Consider the following 20,951-nt stretch of genomic DNA (forward strand, 5'->3'; position numbering starts at 1 on the left):
CTTCACCCTTGCGGCGAAACTGACGTTTTCTTTACTCCGGCCCTCAGCATCCCGAATGATGGAATGTTGAAATCAATGAAGTTGTCAAAGTGAAATGCCGCTTCTTTACGAGACATCAAAGGGGGGAAGATAATAAGCTTATGCACACATTAAAAAAAAAAAAGAAAAACTCGCGAGAGTATCACAGGAGTAAAGGCAGCGAGTTACTCTTCAAGGCATTGGTTTGCTCTCTCCAATAGTCGGACGGAGTGAAATGCGTTATTATGAAATGCGTATAAAACGAGGGAGTGAAAATGCTCTTAGTAATACACCCTGAGAGGCGAACGCTTGCGGCCTCAGCGATGGGGGGCATTCACGTTGAGGCCCCCGCCAACCAACCCTGTCCTTTGCATCTGTCCTTTTTTTTTTTTTTTTTACTCATACTGTTGGCCTGTCGGCCGTTACAGGGTGGGTGAATAGCAGCACTTTTGCATGTTGTACATAAAAAAATAGAACTAAAAAAACACTTGAGAAGAGAAAAAATACATAAGAAACCACACTACATAAGAAAAAAAAAACACAAGCGTACATATAAGAAACCATACTACATAAGAAACCGTGCATAAAATACTACAGAAGAAACCATATGCGTACATAAGCCAAATAGTTCGTATATACGATCAAACAACACCAATTATACAATTATACAACACCATAAACACAATTATACAACAACATAAATACACAGTTAACGAGCGATGTAAGAAAATATAACCGACCATTGCCGTACAAAAACACACAGCCGTTCATAAGCGAAATAATCTGCACATACACCGATCAAACAATATAAAGCTAACAGCACAATACTAACAAATGAACTCACACAAACACAAAATAAAAATCATGCGTAAATGCGTGCGTCTTTATTGGCCTGCTAGGTTATTTTCAAAATGATCTGCACTGATACTTTCTCGCGTTATTAGTGGCAACTGATTCCATTCTTTAATGGTTCTTGGGAAGAAGGAAAACGCGTAACTGTTAATATGCATCTGAGGTATTTCGAAAGTACCATCTTTGCTTTTTCGCAATGCTCTACCTTGTCGTGCTATCAAGTACTGACTGCTATTAATGTTAAATTTGTTTTTAGTGAGAAGGTAAAAAAAAACTTTAATCTTGCTATGCGCCTGCGTTCACCAAGCGTGGGCAAGTTTAGCAAACTGAGCATTTCGGTGACGGAATCTTTACGAGAGTATCGCGCTAGAATAAACCTTGCTGCTCGACGTTGAACTCTTTCCAGTCTCTGAATTAACCCTGACTGATGAGGGTCCCAGATTATACTGGCATACTCTAGCGTGGGCCGAACGTAGGTCAGATAAGCTGTTAGTTTTACTGACTGTGAAGCTAAACGCAGTTTCCTTCGCAAGAACCAGAGCTTCTTTTCCGCAGTTTCGCATATTTTGCCAACATGGTAAGACCAGCTTAAATTCGTGGATATATTTACGCCTAAGTATTTCAGCACGTCAACTGTAGAAAGCACCGAGGAATTTGCTGTGTAATTAAAGTAGAAGATGTTATTTACTTTATTTGTTACACGCAATAGGACAGTTTTATTCTCATTTATTTTCATTTTCCATTTGTCGCACCATTCTTCTACTGTCCTAAGAGCGTCACTGAGCAACTCCTGATCTTCCGGGCTATCAATTTCTTTGTACAGTAGACAATCATCGGCGAAAAGCCGTACTGTGATTCTTCCGTCAATTTCAGAGGCGATATCATTAATATAGACTAAGAATAGCACTGGGCCTAATACAGACCCTTGTGGAACACCTGACGTCACGTTCAATGGCTTTGATTTAATGTGCTCTACTTCTACGTACTGCGTTCTGCCCCGAAGGTACGCGGTTATCCATTTTACTATTTGTTCGTTTATTCCCATAACTTCCAGTTTCAGAAGCAATTCTGCATGTAGCACTCTATCGAATGCTTTCGACAGATCAAGACAGATGGCATCTATCTGTTTCTTTTTGTTTAACGTCATGGCAAAGTCATGGCAAAGCCTTCGGTCTGTCTTGCGTGTTTACGGCTTTGCGTTTAGGCATAAATAAAGTGATCGCGCGCAGGAAAATCAAGCCACGTGGATGCATTTATCGTCTCACGGGAGTCAATGGAAAGATAAAAGCGATGGCGCCGGAAGCGTGGGTGGGACTGGCGTAGTTTGATAGCCCCTGCAGCGGCCGTTTCTTTCGGCGATGCGGCCACCGGATGACACAACGAACGCTTGCGTCATGCTGCTGCTTATATATAGGCACTGACCTCGCCTGATTAGCGTGTACGAGTGAATCACTACGATGGGCTGACAGTCGAGAGCAGTGAACGTCTCTGAGACACTCGCCAGATTAACCGTCCGCCATCTTGTGTCGGAGGGATGTCCATTCGAGTAGCTATACGGCGGCGGATCCCTGCCTCGCATTAATTCCTTTCGCCGAAAACCCCCGGTGCCTCTCTGCGGGTGTCGTAATGCGCGCGACTTGTCCCGTTCTCTCGTCTTCGCCCTGTGTTCTTTGCGCTGTAGCCAAGAATGGATCACCAGCTCGCCTAAGCTTATAGCTTAGTAAGCGTAGTACCCGCAGTTGCGAGATTGCGAAGCATTACAGAGTATGCGTACCGCTACTTTATCTTCCATGTAGTACAGGTGCTAATTGTGGAAAGAAAAATCTCGGGTGGCTGTTATCAGAAAGGAATTTATTAAGGGTTAAAAAAAAAGCAGAAAAACTTGCAAGTACTCCGTACTGATGGTTAGCCAACGAGGCTGAAACATGCAGCACCGGTGTTTGTCACTGCGTTAATCCCGACGGTACATTAAAGTATTTTTCTCCTGTTATTGGTTACGTCTGTCCAGAAATCTTAATTGGTATTCGTAATTTGTGTTTGCAGTCCGCGTGTTATCTTCCTTTCTAATGGATCAGTGGTGAGTAGTGGGATTTGCCGAATTTCTGTGGCACGTACGTGCTAGGAGTTTTTACGTGCGTAGGACGGATCAATTTTGGTATCGCGTAGCAATGTACAACCTCGCTGTAAAAAGTTACAAGTGGAGAGATGCCGCTCATACGCTATTTTGCAACGCCCGAGAGTCTTACACTTTGTAAACCCGCGGTACCATTGTACCGGCCTGTAGCTCCTCGCTTGAACCACAAAGTGTATATTCTTTTTTACTCACTTTGATGTCGGAAGTCGCCTTTTGAGCCTTATAGTTTGTCAAACGACAGCTGTGCATCTATCGGGTATATAAGCGGCTTTGCACGCTGCTACTAAAACGCTTGTACGCTTTTTGAAGCGTCTAAATAGACTACACCAGTAGCTGATTGAAAAGGTCACCTCTTCGCGCACGTATTTTTGTCGTCAGTGCCAAGCGACAGCACCATGCAGAATAAAGCCCGCAGCCATAATGCAGGAATATGCCGCCGATTATTGAGCTCGCTTACACCGGCAGCTTTATTTTATGCGTCTTGCTTGTCGCACAAAACGAGGATCAAAGTAGGCGAGACAAAAGCAGAGACTGGACGCAGCTGCAGTTCGTCAAGATACTCAACACCCGCCAAGCAATACAGCTCGCACTGAAAAATGGCTCCCTCCCGTGTTCCATCATCACACGATCGATGAAATTCTTGCACATGCCACAGCCTTTTGTTCACCTGCCGTCTCGTATTGCTTTTGTCGATAGACCGTAACATTGCCTTCTTCGTGCCAGGTAGGTTTATTTTTTTCCCTCCCATGCAACTTTATTTACGCTATTTGCAGACGAGCCCTTGTGCTGCTATCTTTTATATAATATTCCTCGGTAACGGTATACGCGAGTGGCGGAAAGGATGACAAGAAAAATAGAGAAACAGGAAATCGTGGAAAGGTTTCCTGCCTCACGATTTTTTTTCTTTCAGTTGCTTGCATACCCGCACAAAAATATACCGTACCAAAGCCGCCCAACAAGCAACCCTTATGAACTTATACAATATCACCTGTGGCCCGTAAGACTTTCATCTCCGCGTCTTCATAGTCGCACGCACGACCGCTAAAACATCAGCACTCGACTAGTGAAAGGGTTTCGCGAACTTTACAAATGTCAAAGCTCGTTTTTCTTTTCATCTCATCCCCATTTGCCTAAGGTTCTTCACGGAATGTTGAATTGACGAACAGAGATTGGGAGAAGTTCGAACTCGAGTTTTAAATACAAGAGATAGAGAGAGAGAGCTAGCTTCACATTTCGACCGTGCATTTCAAGCTAAATTAAGTTGGAAACAACGAACATCGCAAAAAAAAAGAAGTAGAAGAAGAAGAGAAGGAAATGTGCACCGAGGTCTTCAAGGTATGCAGGTGTTCCAGAAATTGGTGCTATCGAATGATAAGGTAGAAGTACGACGGCATGTAATCGACGGCGAGGAATTCACCTATCACTCTAAAAAAAAAGGGAGCGAGAATGGAGCAACGGGCTCCGTTCCTCCTTCGGAGCAGCGACTTTCTCCTTTGCGGACGATTAGAGTTACTGTATATGCTACCTTTAGGTAGCAGAGTTGCGCATAGGTCTGGCTAGCAACCACAGCTATGCGGCGAAGCCGCTCTTCGTTCTTGCAGCCGACATGCCTACCGTGTCGCTGATGACAAGTTTGGCGTGTCGAAGACCTGTGATTAACTTAACTGTCGATATCTGATGCCAATTCGATTCGCTGCAGCGGCGGCGTAGAGAAACACAAAAATTGGTCCAAGCGTCAGCTTCTCCGCAATGCATGGTTGCTAGAGGCGTTCGGAAGACAGATGCGCAACTCTGCTACCTAAAGGTAGCATACAGTAACTCTACCCGACTCTACGGACGATTTACTCGTCGCGCCCTCTTGCGGCAAGCGCCAAGGGAGAAACTTTTCTCCTCAACCACGTGACTTGCGCGCGCGCGCATGCGCACGCCAAGTTACTTCGTGATTCCGTGCTGCGGAGAGCGGCCGCCCTTTCGCGCTCACTCGGCAGCCTCAGACCAGACTATCCAGTGCTACCGATCTCGGCCAGTCGCGTGCAATTACTTGTACCTAGGATTGATGCGAGCAACACACGAGTGACGTTCATTGCTTTTGTTCTATGTGTTGAGTAACGTGTGTGACGTTTTTATGTTCTTTTTTCATAGGCTCAGCATGTGCGCGATGTGCCGCATACTTCCGTGTGTCTCGTGTTGTTTGTACACGTTTGCGCACGATCTGCTTGTCATAAATACAGTAAGTTCCGCTTCACAAAACAGTCTTGTTTTAATGAACACCTTAGACTGTACACCAATAATTCAATTTTTTTCGGCGTTAACATACTTGGCAAGAGCACGCGTTTTTAGTTTTACGCAGCACTTATAGCACTTATCAATACAACAAGCAATATAAAGAAGCATGAAAGTTAATTTTTACAACATTTTAGCAAACGTGACACCACTGGACAGTGCATGCGTGAAAGTACAATAACATATAATTGCTGGAGTTTGACGTGTCGAAACCACCGTATGATTATGAGGCACGCCGTAGTGTGGGACTACGGATTAATTTCGATCAACTGGGGTTCTTTAACGTGCACCCGAACATAAGCACATGGGTGTTCTTTGCCTTTCGCCCCCCATTGAAATGTGGCCGCCGTGGCCGCATTTTAACGTTAACCTGCATCATAATTGCACATATCTGAAAAATAAATCAATATATACAGATTCTAACGGAAAGAAAGCCCAGAACTTGACACGTGCGAAAGGGGGACAGAAAAGAGTGAAATAAAACCGCGAATCGTCCTAACTTCGTGCATAAAAGAAAGAAAGAAAGAAAGAAAGAAAGAAAGAAAGAAAGAAAGAAAGAAAGAAAGAAAGAAAGAAAGAAAGAAAGAAAGAAAGAAAGAAAGAAAGAAAGAAAGAAAGAAAGAAAGAAAGAAAGGTGAAACGAAACTCGGCACCAAGAAAGCGTTAATATCATGAAAGTTAAGTTCCGAATGGGTTCTCCTTTTCCCCGTCAGTTTTAATCAACACCACGCCATGGCGTGACAGACGCGCCCACTTTCGCGAGTTCGTGCTCAATCCGTGATTACCATACCGCGTCGACGTCACACCACGGGGCCGCGAGAACAGTCGTCTAATACAAGGCGGTACTCGAAGCATGAGTCTGTGAATAGTACACGGAGGTCTTCACACGCCGCGAGACAGCCGGAAAGGTCACTTGGCGGCAGAGTCAACCGAAGCGCAGCGACATTCCTTTTCGCTGACAGAAAGGGGACCTTTCTTCCACACGCACTGGCCGATATTTCAGACGAGACATATATTCTCTTCATTATCTCCCTGACATACGATACAGAGACGTCAACGAAGAGGTAGCAGAAGCCTCTCACATATAGGCATTCGGCTATTCGAGCTTGCATCCGAAGGGAAATATATTCGCTGGAACTTCAGCCTCGCATTTGTCATGCAGCGAGTTCGACTGGAAGGAGAGTGTTTGAGCACTTTTTCTAACACTTTTATCGTAGATTACACTTCTCTTGCTTTTCATCGCTACTCATTCAGAGCTTGCCGATGCAGGAGTCAAAAAGGAACTAACAGTGCGCAAAGAAAGAAAGAAAGAAAGAAAGAAAGAAAGAAAGAAAGAAAGAAAGAAAGAAAGAAAGAAAGAAAGAAAGAAAGAAAGAAAGAAAGAAAGAAAGAAAGAAAGAAAGAAAGAAAGAAAGAAAGAAAGAAAGAAGTGTGGAACAAGCGCAAGGGACAACAGACAAGTGTTGACGAAAGTCCGTCACCATCTGGAGCATATATGGGACCCGGAACTAGAACTAAGAGGCTCTCCATTCTGAGAAATCCGTATTGATTTTGTTGTGGCTTTGTTCTACAAACAAGTGGATGTCTATTTCCCCCTTTCATTACAACACTTCATGCACCTCAGGGAAACCCTCCGCCGCGGAAATTCATGCTTCGCTTTGAACATCCCTCCTTGAGGCTGGAACAAACGTTAGCCTGGTAAAGGACTCGAAGTTGTCAGAATGATGCGAACGGACCCCAAACCGAACACTACGGTCTACAAGTGATCTTATCAAATCTTTCCTGCAATGCTCGTACGAAATGGTCTGCTTAGAGTTAATACCGCTAATTTAATTACCATCTCTTCTGAGCAACGACTCATTCGGAAGAATATATCATGCAGAGCACATCTATTCATTCAATTAACGAGGCTAAAATGAGCAAGAAACAAGATGCAGGGGTGAGAACACGCGACACGGGCGCAAGAATGTGTGTTCTGTATAGGCTATCTCTTGTTTCTTGCGCATGCCGGCCTAATCATGGAATACCAACTCGCCCAGTATTCAGTACTTCTTAAGGACTTCTCTGCAATGTCTCAATGTAAGCGAGGCCTATATAGTTTTAGAGAACGGTACATTAAAGCATGGCCCATGCGTAATATCTCTTCACTTACAGATTACAACACGTCCGCGATTTCGGACGCTAGCGTAATTGCGCGTAATAATGGTCTGTGGATAGCAAAGACGCGTACTATAAGCCGTTTTTAAGTTGACGCGTGACAGATGTGACCACTGAACCTAGACATCTAAGCGTCAGAAGAAGAATGGCGATGTGGGCGAGTTGGTTAATGTACATTTTTTTTGCAGAATAGACTTCAGCTTGTCTAAAATACTAGAACGCAAATGTTATTGTTATACTGATGAAGCCCCCACCCCCCGTGCTGAACATTTCAGCGTGCGTAAATTGATTGTTACTATGCGGATGAGCCATCAATCACATGAGCGACCTAAGAGCACATGCGGCGCACAAGCTTTGGGCAAATGTCACACTATAGAGCGGGCCTGATAAGAGAGGTAAGGCTGGGTCAAGGGTGCAGGATGTGTCATCTGAATTACACGGATACAAGATATAAGCCGCTACAAGACTACATCATGTGGCCCTATTTTTATGACTTGTGGTGGCAGTACGACATTTTGACGCCATGTAATGTTTATATGCTGCACCAAACCGTTCCCGTCGAAGCATTACAAGTCACCGATACAATCGTAGTCATGATGTACAGCGCTTGCAAATGTGTCCGTAACCTCTACGGATATGCATATATATCACCGCCGCGCCGTAATTTTGACAGGTTCAAATATTGGTATAACGGTATATCCTTATTACAGCGGGTAAATCGTATCCAAACCCGCACGCGGCGGCGACATGGAACCAACGCCACTTCGAAGCTTGCTTTACCGCATTGCGATATGCGTACAGGCGAAGCCAAAACTTCGTGGGTGTGATAATTTGCAAGCTCCCCGATATGAGCTGCGCACGCGCGCACTTCTTCGCGCGATAGGGCCCACCAGAATTTTTTTTTCAAGGTCTTCGCCTGAATGTGCGTCTCATCAAATTAGCAAGAAAGTCATGACGTCACGGCTCGCGAACAACCCTGCATGCTATCGAAGCACAAGATACACGCACCGCTGACACTGCATAACATCGCGCATAACATCATGCATAAATTGAACTTCGTTCAAGTGTACTCCGCTACCCGTTGCATTGTAACGCTTTATTTCGTCCTTTTAGCAAAACATTATTATGATAATTAAAGCCTCCTTGTTCCCTAAGCTGGCCCATGCATCTGCGTGGTGACAAATGCTACACAGAGAAGACAACTTTAAGTTCGTGTAACTCGAACGCCGAAAAAAGGGATATGTTAGTGAAATGTTCAGCGCGGGTGTCTATGCACAGAGGTATAGCTTATACTGACTACGCCTCGTTAGAGCTCTTCGATATAGTAGACTAACTGGAACGCCGCCGGTAGTTTGCTGAAAAAAGTAGCAGTTACATTCGCCCGCGCTTTCCAGGCGTACGTCACTGACCGCTGGCGTTTTGCGATTGTGCAAGGGCCGAACAGATGAAATGAACAAAATGTAGCCTGCGTAACCGACTTTGGGCGTCGATCTGAGCACCAATAATAAAAAGAAGCTGTTGGCAAGATGCAGAATGAACACGGTGAACATGCGACCTTTAAATGGAGAGCAATAAACTTCACCAGTTGGGTGGGTTCATAAAATACAGCATATTCTGCGTTTTATGGTAAAGAAAGAAAGAGAAAATAAAGAAAGAAAGAGAAAGAAAGAAAATGACATTTGTTGTATTGCTTTTCTTTCGCGTAAGATTAGGACTTTTTTTTATGCTTCGACTGGTTTACATATATTGTTTCCAACAATGCAAAATAGGTGAAAGGATGTTAAATAAAAACAGAAGAAATCCTTAGGAGATTTCAGACTTATCTAGGTATTTAAAAAAAATGTTTTGGTAGTGTCTCCCGCACCCTTGCGTTTGCTTTGATACTGAGAGCTAAGACTTAAAAAAAGATTTATACATTCCAGCCGCAAGCCGGGCACAACAAACATCGATACGATTAAAACTTCTCTACTCTTTTAGTATTGCAATTATGAACATTTCCATTGTATAGTCTCAATAGCGATGGACTAAATAATGATCGAGAGTGAAAGAGCGGTCGCCGGCTGCTGAATGCCCCAGCATCAGAAGTCGGCTGATGCTTCATTACTATTTTATGTTTTTATTTTTTTTTTGTCGACAAAAGACGGTGGCGAAATAGGCCGATTGAGTAGTCTTGAAAAAGTGCGATTTCGACTGAGTTATGTGCACTGTTACCTTTGACAACCCCATTTTAAGCTTCACGTACTGCGTGTATCTATTTCGTGCTCGTGGGCAGCGAGAACAAATCGTATTCTCTTTCTGTCACGCACGAAACCCTAATGAGAACTAACGGACAATGCAGCCAAGGAAAGTATAGGGGACGTTATTTGTACTAATTATGAAGTAAACGTGAAGAAATTAAAGTGGACGAAAAGAAAATTCTTCCCGCCGGCAGGGACCGAACCTGCAACCTTCGGATACCCGATGAGGTGTACGGGAGGACAACCGCCGCAATAGCATCGGACGCGTTATCCGAAGGTCGCAGGTTCGTATCTTCCGGCGGGAAGTTGCCATTTTCGTCCACTTTACCACTTTAAGTTATTCACATTTACATCATAATACAAATAACGTCCCCTATACTTTCCTTGGCTGCATTGTCTGACGGTTGTCATTATAAGGTCAAACCATATATGTGTAATGCCCAAATAAAGTTTAAGTTTAACAAAGAAAAACGAGCCCTTCAATTCCCCTTGCTTTGTTACGAACGAAATGATATATCGCTTGTTTTCTGAAGACATTTAGCGTGTAATGAAACTGCGGATCTAAATCTAGTGAAAAGCTTGTTAGAATTCAGACAGATGGCATATGCGCGCATTGTACTGCTGAGGGGGCGTGCTTCAGAACTTGGCTTGCGTTAAGAAAGTGACGAATGGAAATCAAATATGACTGGTCACATCCGGTAAACCACCGCTTTGTGATATGCAAAGGGGTAAAAAAAAAATGCATTATTTTCATCCTCACGCTAAATGACGCAAACGATGCGAGGAACACCGCAACAGAGACAAATGCCTAGTCTCGCACTCGTCGCCCCGCGCTATTTTCTGAGCGAACAACATTAACGCAATCTATCTAGAGCAAAGCGTCCGCAAATAGTAAACCGCCCTCACCAGCGCGCCACGCGCGCGCGTCTGCGCCGAAAGCTTGCAGCGGTCGCTGTAAAAAAGTGTGGTACTCTACGACAGCAGCGGCAAAACGGTAACCCAACAGAGTCACCGCATGCTTTACGGATTCCGACAAGGTCGAGCACCGTTACTCACCTTCGAAGGCTCTTCCCTATGTAGTTAGTCGTCCTAGCTTGAGGCGAAAGCCTGCGCGCATGCCTCCTGCCACAGAGGAGTAGACAGAGTTCGCTGATCGCAGGGCACGCTGAGAGTGTCTCTCTGCCGTTTCTCGACTCGTTCTCAGCACGCTGTCTGTAGCAATCCCCGTGCAACATTCCAACGAAAGGCAATTTTACGAACGCCGCGCGCCTCTGCCGCCGTGCTCTTGAAAGCGCATTCTGCGGTGGCGCGCTCGTGTGTGGGGCGGTTACCGTTTATACGTACTAACTCCGCCGACCGACGACTGCGATGGTGCGGTAGATTGATGGAGCACTGGAACCCGTGGAGCAGCGGCGGCACGCCGCGAAAACTGCACGTTTCCTTCCTTCTTCCCGTTCTCCGCTACTTCCGTCGGAGAGGCGAAAGAAAAACCGAAAGAGGCGGATCGAAACGGAAGTCTTTCAGCGCCCTCTCATTAAAGCTAGAAAAGCGAAACCGAAACTCAAGCATGACGAAGATGACAAAGCACGGAATCGACACCTCTTGTTTCCTTGGCGTAGGAATTTCTGTTTAACAAGAAAAGGTGAAGTTAATTTTACTAAATTACGATGTCGCGTTCCAAAATTAAACTTTTATATGCATAGATCTGGTCTGGCTCCTTCCCCTCTTTACTCGTTTTGTAACCAGGACGAAACAATTGAACATTATTTCTTATCATGTAACCGCTTCAATTTACCGAGGAAAAACATTCTCAAAGCAGCGTTTAATCGTATTAGATTGGAATCAATATAACCTAGGTAATAAACCAATCCAATAAACGAAAATGTTCTGCCTTGTGTTACCTCTCGCATATCTGTTTTGTTTTCTTGGCGCCTTATACCACTTTCGGAGGTACACGGGAAATAGACGAAACCGAAAGTACTTTAAAGTCCATTCGGCTCGAAAACGAAACTAAACGTTATTAATGTACATGGGCATTTTTTTTTATTCCTCCATGTACATGGATGACTCTTAGAGCATCACTATCAGAACAAGGAGGAAGCGTACAATCAAGGTATCGGACTGTCATAAGCGAAACTAAAACACTCCCAGCCATGGCCTGCCAAATTCAACGCACATCTAGTGGATGTGCTAAGCACGTTTTGGAGTTCTCGCTTGCTAGTCGAAGTAAACATGCCACTTTATCGGGCTGACGAAGCACGCGTCAGCACTTTTGCCTCGGGCGGCTTATCTATAGCTTATCAGTCGAGGTGGCCGAGACAAGTAACCGGCTACACGCCTTTGGTCAACAAGACACCGGTTTGTTGACAGGTCAACATATTGCAGCTGTCTCAACATACACTAATTTTCATTACACTGCGCTTCCATATTAGTAGTGCATTTCGCGACGAAGCAACTTATATGAACAAGTGTTCCATAAAGTTTGAATTGCGTTGATCCGGTGGTTGCCTCCCATCATTTTTCTGCAGAGACTGAATTCTAAAACGTGCACAAAGACAGCGCAATCAACTGAACCCTCACAGTCTTGCTCTAGGCAGTGCCTAGATTCTTGCACAATGGTTGCTCCTATTTATCTCGTATGCTTGAAGCTAAACGTCAACAGGATGCATGTTACCAGTGAAAGAAGACAAACCAGGCATGTCAATGGATAAAATTTTAATAGGTGTCATCTCATCTTTGTGCACTTGTATTGCACAAGCACTACAGGTTGAGACCACTCAAAAACAATTGCGCATCAATGTGCATAAACACTGGCTGCACGCCACATAACGAGCAAGCCACTTGATATGTTTACATAATATACAAACAAAGAGCACTCATTCTGTGTGTACAGTATATATAATATTTATATGTGAATTGCGCCTGCTTCGGCAAGCAAACTCTGCAACCATCAGAAAAGCTTCCATAAAAAAAAAAACAGGAAAACTCTCGCATAGCATCAATACATATAAACAAGGACATCCGAGTACGTTGCTTCAACACACGCAATAAACTACTTATATTCAACAAAGCTCTTTCTCGTGTGCAGGTGTATTATTATGTGTAGTAGTAGCAGCACTCTGGCAATGCACAGAAATGAAGGGCACACCAATGTACGTCTTTAGATAGCCACCTCAGAAAAACCATCCATGCTCGACAAATGGCCATGACAAGTTCACTCCGTTTGACGTTGGGAATACAACTTCCGACACATTTTCAATACACACCAGGCTCCAAATTTTTCAGGTTTTCTTTCCACTTTGTCACCTGGCTCACACATTGCCATGCTGCTCCAATTTTCAGTATTGACCACTTGCGCAGTAGATGGCAAGAAATTGGGGGTGTTTGTATTCAAACACGAAGCCAGTAGTCTCTGCTATTCGATGTGGGAATTCATTTGTAGTTGTGAAAAGCTTTTCTTTTTCAAGCATATCAGCGACAAGAAAACTTGGGTTTGCAGAAGACAATGATGAACACAAAGACTGTTGCCCAACAATCCTGCTCTCGACTTGGGAGCTGTGGTTGTTATACAAGGGCACCTATTTAATGGGACATGAAAGTTCTGCTCAATAGCTTCCAACCATTCAGTAAGCATGACCTGCTTTTAAGCAGGTCTATACACGAATTTGTTCACATTAATTACTTGGCCACTTTCATGTCTACACCCACTATGGCTTTGCAGTGGTGTACCAAAACAATATTTCCTGTTTCATTACAATCCCTGCTACAGAGTCCCAGATATCTTACTGTTTATAATTGCATGCTCTACAATAAACTGGATATGCCATTGTGAACTGTTGCATGCTGCAAGTGTATATGAATGCAACGTCCAATTTCATTTATTATCGGGTGGCCTCTTTGTACTTCATGTCGCCTAGAAACCGAAAGAATATATGTTATTTTATTTGATATCAAGCAGCAACTTTTCTCAAACATTTGTACCAGATTAGGAAATTTTGACATTTTGATAACTTTGACAATCAAGTCCTCGGTTATCTCCGTCGCAACCTTGCCTCGGAACCTACCTCTACTAAACTAATAGCTTATAAAACGCTTGTAAAGCCTAAACTTGAGTATGTTAATGCCATTTTTGATCCTCATCAAGCTAACCTTACAAACATGCTTGAATCCATCCAGAATCGTGCTTCCAGATTCATTATCTCGAATTACTCGACTAACATAAGTGTGGCAACAGTAAAATCTCAGCTTAACCTTCCTCATCTTGCCCCCCGCTGTAAAATTTCACGTCTGTGCCTGTATTATAAGTTTTTTCATTCCTTGCCACCAGGCAATGCATTCATCAGACCTGCACATCGGATATCGCGCCATTGTCACCCGAACGCAGTCCATCCCATTCGTACCCGAACAAAGAACTTCCAGAAATCATTCTTCCTTCAGACGGCGCAAGGCTGGAACGACCTTCCCGCCCACATCGCCATGTCAACAAATTTTGTTCAATTTAAAACTGCCGTAAAGAACCATTTGTCATCATTTTAACTGTGAACTGCTGCTGTTTTTTTTTCTTCTTTTTCTCTTGCCCACCCCTCATGTAATGTCCCTCAAAACCCTTGAGGTACGAATAAATGAAAACGAAACAAATAAACGAACTATAAAAGGAACTGTTGAAACAGAAGGAATAGTTACAAAATCTGGCTCCCGTCATCTCTCAAACCACAAAACACAGTCCAAAGTTTTATGAATGCACCATGGCATCTGCGGACTAAGCGTAAGCTGTGCATATTATGTCGAGACTAAGACCAGTCCTGTAGATGATAACTGAAGAACATTGTACAATGAACATCTGACTTGCAACCTTTTTTTCAGCACGTGTATGTGTTCAATGTGTTGTGGAAAGGACCAAGAAAAGAAAAAGAAATGCAGGAAAGAATGAAGTAAGACAGGTGCAGGTAAATGCATAAATATTTTTGTTCTTAGATGACAAACCAGGACAAAGCATCAGGAGTGAATTATACATACAAGTGGTTGCAAAGTACTTTTACAAACATAAACTAAGTGTTCATTGGCGACGAGAGACCTACTGGTAGTTGAATGCTGAAGAAATAAAATGCAAGAGAACAGGTAAATTGAAGGTTGAAAAATATAGTTCACAAGAACGCTCTTAAGTGTGGTCAGGCATGGAAAAAGATGCCCTTTTATTTTCTAATTGAAAAGGAAATTATGGGCACAGAATTTTTAACATGCGAGTAGAGTTTAATATTACATCTAAGAGCTGCTGTTTTTACAAATCCCTGTTTAGCCCTTCAAGCCTGCATTCTTAAAGTTGCATCAATTACAATTCTTACCAAGTCAATGTTAAATACTTCAGTCAGGAAACGCCTATCAATATTTTCATGCCTATTAAATAAATCAACTCTGCGAGGGACATGCAAGCATGGGCGATACAAGTACATCTCACAGATGTCCAATAGTAATTGTGAAATGAATATCTCTACAAAGAGTTTTACCCAGAACACTGAATGTGCATTGGTGGTCAATATTTTGCAGCTTTTAATGTAAATGAAGAAAAAAAAAAGACATTTCAATTTTACAATACAACTTGCCGCATATAATAATTGCAACACCCACGCCTTCTTTGGAAAGGGGCACACACGCAATTATCAGTTGCAAGAAATTCGAGATCGAATCAAACAACTCTACACAAATCATAGCCGCTACACAAGTTGCCGACAACTGGACTCCACATTTGTACACGGCACCTGTCGTGAAGCGCTACTGCTTGTAGTACGGCCAGCATTATTATGCCTGTGTACACATGTAAAAAAAGAAACTGGCAAAAAAACGTAAACTGTGTGAACCAAAACAGCATACCTTTTTCATTTTCGTCTCATAGAGGCGGTAGAATACAGGAGGCAACAAAATATTTTTATCCACCCTCTCAGCACCACGAAGAATGGCAAGAAATACGGTAACTAAACAAGTTAAAAAGAAAATGAAAAAAAAAAAGCTTCAGTGCAGAGACAAAGATTGGGTTTTCTTTGCAGAGACCTAATGTGCAGCTCCAGCCTTACTCCACAACAGTGTACTTCCATCAGCTCCTAGGTGTGGCCTTCATGAGACACCACTTTATAGGGCTGGTGCGTACACCGTGTCTAGCAAACAACGTAACAATGACGGTGATAACAGTCAAACAAGAAAATAAGAAAAGAGCTGCGGTGAAAACACATATCTAGATAAAAAACTAGACACATACAGCTGGGGCTTTGAAAGTTTGCCTATAAAATTCAAATAAGAAAACTAGTGTGGGAAGTGAATGTTGAAGGTATGTGCAAACACGTCGCATTGACAGCCCCTATATGGCAATAAATAACAATGCCCCAAAAACCTAAACATAGCTACAACTGTCACACATTGCAGGAGAAAAAACAGCAAGCGCTCACAGTAGGTTGAAGAGAAGTAATAATGCCTGCACAGTGATGAATGAATTTAAGCATTTAGGTGCCTTCAGTAAAGGCATGCTGTTTCACAAGCTGCAATTTGGCAGAGCAGTGACATGGTAGCACTGAACCTTCAACATTTAACGTGACTGCCGTCAGAGAGCAGTCGTCAACTTGAGATCGAACAGATGTAATCACTTTGAAAGTTTGTGTTCCGATATGTTCTTGTGTAGCTGTAAATTTGCAAAATTAGCACGATCCTAAATCTCCTTTACATTCATACGAGCCACAGACCACATGACAGATTTGTGAATGTGACTTACAATGGCATTTGCCTTTACTCGAGCTCCATTTCGTAGTGACTAGCTAGTGCACATTGCTTTTCATTTTCCCAGTGCTGTCGTGACCTTTGTTACCACATAAGAAAAATCGGGTAACGATAATGAAAAATGAACATCGTCCACACGACTTATACGTGCGAATTATGTTTCTGTGCGTATAACCTGCACCAAAAAACGGAGAATTATCAGTTACACCAGTCTGCAAGTTATCCATAAACTCTGCCTCAAGGCATGGCTTCAGAGACGCACATGATGCATTGCCACAATGTTCTCCACAATGCGAAGTTTCATATCTCATCGCCACTGCACGTCGAAGCTCCATTCCTTCCTCAACCTTGTCACCCATTCTCCTGCTTTTTTTAGATTGCCAGCAATCAACGCCAATCCCTTACAGTGAAGCAGAAGATTACCATTGTTGCTTAATAAGTTGCAATGCAGCCGCTAACTGAAGACACTGCGTAGATGAGTCTTGCATCTATGAACAGAGATGGTATCTAGAATTATTTAACCATTGTATGCAGTAATTTCCACAAGCTTTATTTTTTTTTCTCTTGCTTGGCTGTTTTATCAGGAGGTGCAGGTTACTCTGTGCTGCAACATAAGCTAGGTAGTTAAAGGGATACTGAACAAAAATTTAAAAAACTCGCGAAAACATCGAAATTCTACTTGGAAGGCGCGACTGTACTGATAAGCAGTTTATTTCACATATTTTTGAACAGTTGGCTGTATGTTTGGTGGATTGTCAGCGCGCGGCGGCTGCACGCGAGTGCGAGCTGTGATGTCACAATGGCCGAGGCGCATGCAAGCTGCACATGTTCCCGACCTCCTCTTTCCTTTCATCCCACTCAGCCCTTTCCATAACTTTACCCCAGCCGGGAGCGTTGTTCGCTGCCAATGCTGTTTTTAGGGGTTCTGGGAACTGTAGGGAGAGCTTAGCAGGTTGAGAGACGCAGGCAACAGCTGGAATTGTTGGCGTGCCCATTTCCGGTGTATGTAATGCCACTAACTCATGGCGTGGCCGCTAGATGCGGCAGTTTGTAAAAAATCTCCTTAAATTTATTATTTTCCTCTAGTTCCTGCCTGAAATGAAGGTTGTGTCTATTGGTTTCAGCACCCGATTTTTCAATTTGGCTGAAAATCTTGGCGGCAAAAATTTTGTTCAGTATCCCTTTAAATTCTCACAATGCATATCTAATAGGAGCTGAACCATATCTTAGTACAGACTATGGCATGTACCTCAATTAATAAAGACGTTGCTTTTAAAATACGTCCTCACCTGATATACAATCAGGTGCAAAGCAGCCTTGAAGGAAGAGTGCAGTTGTGAAAAAAAAGAACAACTTCGATACAGCTCTGATAACAAACAAAAAACTAGAACAGGCACTTTTAATATTTGCTTCTTTTTGCTCACTTGCATGTTGGCAGTAATCCACAAGAAATTTTGTACACTGCCAACAAGATTGTTGGCTCGGACAAAAGAGGAGAGAAATTCGTTAAGGTGGAATTGAAGGTTCAGTGCTATTAACACAACACAATGCGAGGCGCCAAATATCTGAGAGAACCCGCTCTATGTAAACATGGCCGCCGTGCAAGTTTTGTGTCTTATGGCCTCTAATTTTTGGCACTGGCCGCAGAGGTAGGCACGTGCCAAGATAGTTAAAGCACCCGCCTGCTGCCAACTACTGTGACGGCACAAGAGTGGTCACTGAATTAGATATGACACCAGTAAGCTGCTTAGCACTCACTAGAGTAGAGATTGTCTAGCCGTGCAGACATGCCATGAAGGCATCACTCCAACGCAAAAGTCTATGAAACCAAAAAGCCAGAAAAAAGCAAAAGAATTTTCACAGATGGCACGTGAACTGACAGCTGCAATAAAGTTTTGTTCGCGAATTGACTCAAAGCAGCATTCAATACAATGTTTGGCTTCACAGATGAGTTGCAGAAGATATTTCTTTCTTTTGTTAGCCAGTCCCAATGCTTACGCAAACAAAAACAAATACACGTCGCAGTTCGTTGTGAAGAAGGCTTCAATAATATGCAAAAAGAAAAAGAAAAGTGTGCACTATATTTGCCCTCAGACAGTTCCGATTCCGGCACGTCATCAAGCTCTCCAGAAATTAAATGAGAGCAAATGGGACAAACGTTGCATAATGGCGAGAAACTCGCCTTTTGAGGAACACGTGCCCAAGTGGAGCATAGCAAGTTGAAAACGAGGCCGTTACAGCCGCGACCAAAATTAGGATATTGGCGCAAGGTCTACCATCTCTTCTGTACATGTAGATATACAAAAACAAATATGGCAGCATAACTGCTCTCCTATTTGCCAAACGTTAGTCAAGAAGCTGTACCAGACAACTGATGGATTTGTCCAACACAGGTGCAAGTGCACAGCAGTGAAAAAAAAAGAAAAAAGAAGAAATCAGACTACAAAAATGTAGCAAAAACAGGGTGTATAAGGTGTCCTCGGAACCTGACATCTCCAAGCAATCGCAACGCGTCACATTCAAACAAGTTCTTCCAAGAAATAGGCTTACCACTTTCAGTTATGCATATTTATATATATATATATATATGTACACACACAAAACATGCACGCACTATTACCACTGTTTGTACACACTACGAGAAATGATAAAGAGGGTGATGTGACATTTTGCTTTGTAGGCATCAACTGTCTCTCGAATGGTCACAACGAGCACCACAAGACTAGTGCACCCCTAGACCCCCTTCCCCTCTTGCCTATCTCTAACAATGAGAACAGTATTGGGCAGCAAGCAGCCATACCAGGTGTCTTGCAGCAGTTTCACAGGAGACAGACCACCCCGCATCAAAATGAACCAAGCAACAATTTTCCGGGAGTGCCAAAGAGAGGCTCCTAGGGTGCAGCCTTTGGAAAACAGTCTGGATTAGAGTTACATCAGCATCTGTTTCAGTAGTGATGCCTACTTCACCATTGCTGGAGAAAAAGAAAGCCCTTAGCATGAAATTTCGTAATGGCTTTGCCCTTTCCTTACAGCAACAGACATTGATGGATAAAAAAGCAAGTTATTACGTGGCTTTCTTTCCATCTGTTTTGAGACTCAATGACTATTATCTACAAAGCAAACAGAGATAATAATGCATGGGATCTCTAGAAACATTCATAAAGAATGGCTAAACTTTAGGGGAACATTCCAAGATAATGGCACCGTGTAAAGGTTTCCCATGTATGTTCACTGATTACAATTCAAAACTCAATCTTCCCATGAACCATTCCTTTTGGAATAGAAGATTTCATCTAACACACTGAAGGTGACCATGAAGTTCGGGCTATGTACAATACTGCCAAATAGAAAGTTGTCACTTAGGCATACATGGCAATTCAATTTCGGTGCTCATGCAACCAGTGAAAAGTCCATGGCACTACCTGCTGCTGTATATACACAGCATCCCGCACCAAATAATGCACTTAATTAAAATATGGCAAAAGACAACCACCATTACGCTTATTCATCACTTTTGCCATGAATACCCATTAACGGATCCAAATGGCTTTAAGAAAAAGGCAAGAGAGTTGCGTACAACATCTGCTGCAAGTCCCACCTTTTATGAATGTGCATTTTGCCGCCCAATAATGTTCGCTTTGCAGACCAACCAGGACAGAGCCTATTGCCACACAGTTTGCAAACAGCAGCACGCATAACTCAACCCATCTTGGAAACAAGTGCTTTGCTAACAGTCAAGGGCGTGACGGGTTTTTCAGAATAGACACACACATAAGGATACACAGCAACAGCGTTCGTTGTAGCAGTGTTCTGTGGGCTTTCCCTGACACCAGTCACCTAGGGGCACCATTGCCATGACTGAAGAGCAAGTCAAGGGGTCACGGGCTAAGCCCTAACAGGAATCCTTGCAAACAATAAATAACAAACGTGCAAGCTAAAACCAGAAGCAGGTGTATGCTTCGACATCCGCAGGCAGTGCTCGTTGTCAACTCTTGCGTACACACTGTGAGGTGCTGGATGGCGGTCGAGGCACGTTTTTTTTTTTGCAGGTAGTCCGACATTCATCAAGGAGCCCCCCAATGATGAATCGGAAAATCTTTCTCGAAGGTGGCAACCTGAAAGTTAAGAACGGTGTAAGAATTCATAAGGATGAGCCGAGACGGAGGTGAAAATCATGGAGGCGAGATGAAGGTAAAAAAAAAATAATCGAGGCAGATGTACAACTGCCAATTCCTGACAAGTTGTGTTGCTTCTTGCACATCCCTTGCACTCAAGACTTCTTCAGTGTTGTTAAGACATAAAACGCTCCTGCATCAACTGTGCTCAGCTTCATAAGTGGGTATCAAAGTTTTTGAGATGAAAGACAAGGAAAGCTTTGCTTGATGAGGAAACTGCAGAGTTTATAGCTGGGTTACAGTGCTCAAGTCTAGCTGACAGGTGAAAATGCACACTATCGAGACATATCCTAAGTGTGTACAGTGACTATCTGTGCATGATGCGGAGAAGTC

General features: G+C 43.2%; 2 protein-coding genes across 5 annotated transcripts in view; both read right to left on the reverse strand.

Moving 5' to 3' along the window:
- The window catches only part of LOC119387805 (uncharacterized), a 71,865-nt gene extending 60,763 nt beyond the window's left edge, over positions 1–11,102 (reverse strand). Inside the window, 1 exon segment of the mRNA XM_037655317.2 lies at positions 10,738–11,102. The gene's annotated coding sequence lies outside the window, so the exon portion shown is untranslated.
- A 1,279-nt stretch (positions 11,103–12,381) lies between these two features.
- Positions 12,382–20,951, reverse strand: part of LOC119387806 (P2R1A-PPP2R2A-interacting phosphatase regulator 1) — a 34,320-nt gene continuing 25,750 nt past the window's right edge. For 3 of the 4 annotated variants that reach the window (XM_037655318.2, XM_049413691.1, XM_049413689.1), the window contains exon 11: positions 17,626–20,558. The gene's annotated coding sequence lies outside the window, so the exon portion shown is untranslated. Of the gene's footprint in view, positions 16,523–17,625; positions 20,559–20,951 lie in introns of those variants that run through there. The other variant, XM_049413690.1, reaches the window with a different exon arrangement.

Source organism: Rhipicephalus sanguineus, chromosome 3 (genome assembly GCF_013339695.2).
Source record: "Rhipicephalus sanguineus isolate Rsan-2018 chromosome 3, BIME_Rsan_1.4, whole genome shotgun sequence".
Lineage (NCBI taxonomy): Eukaryota > Metazoa > Arthropoda > Arachnida > Ixodida > Ixodidae > Rhipicephalus > Rhipicephalus sanguineus.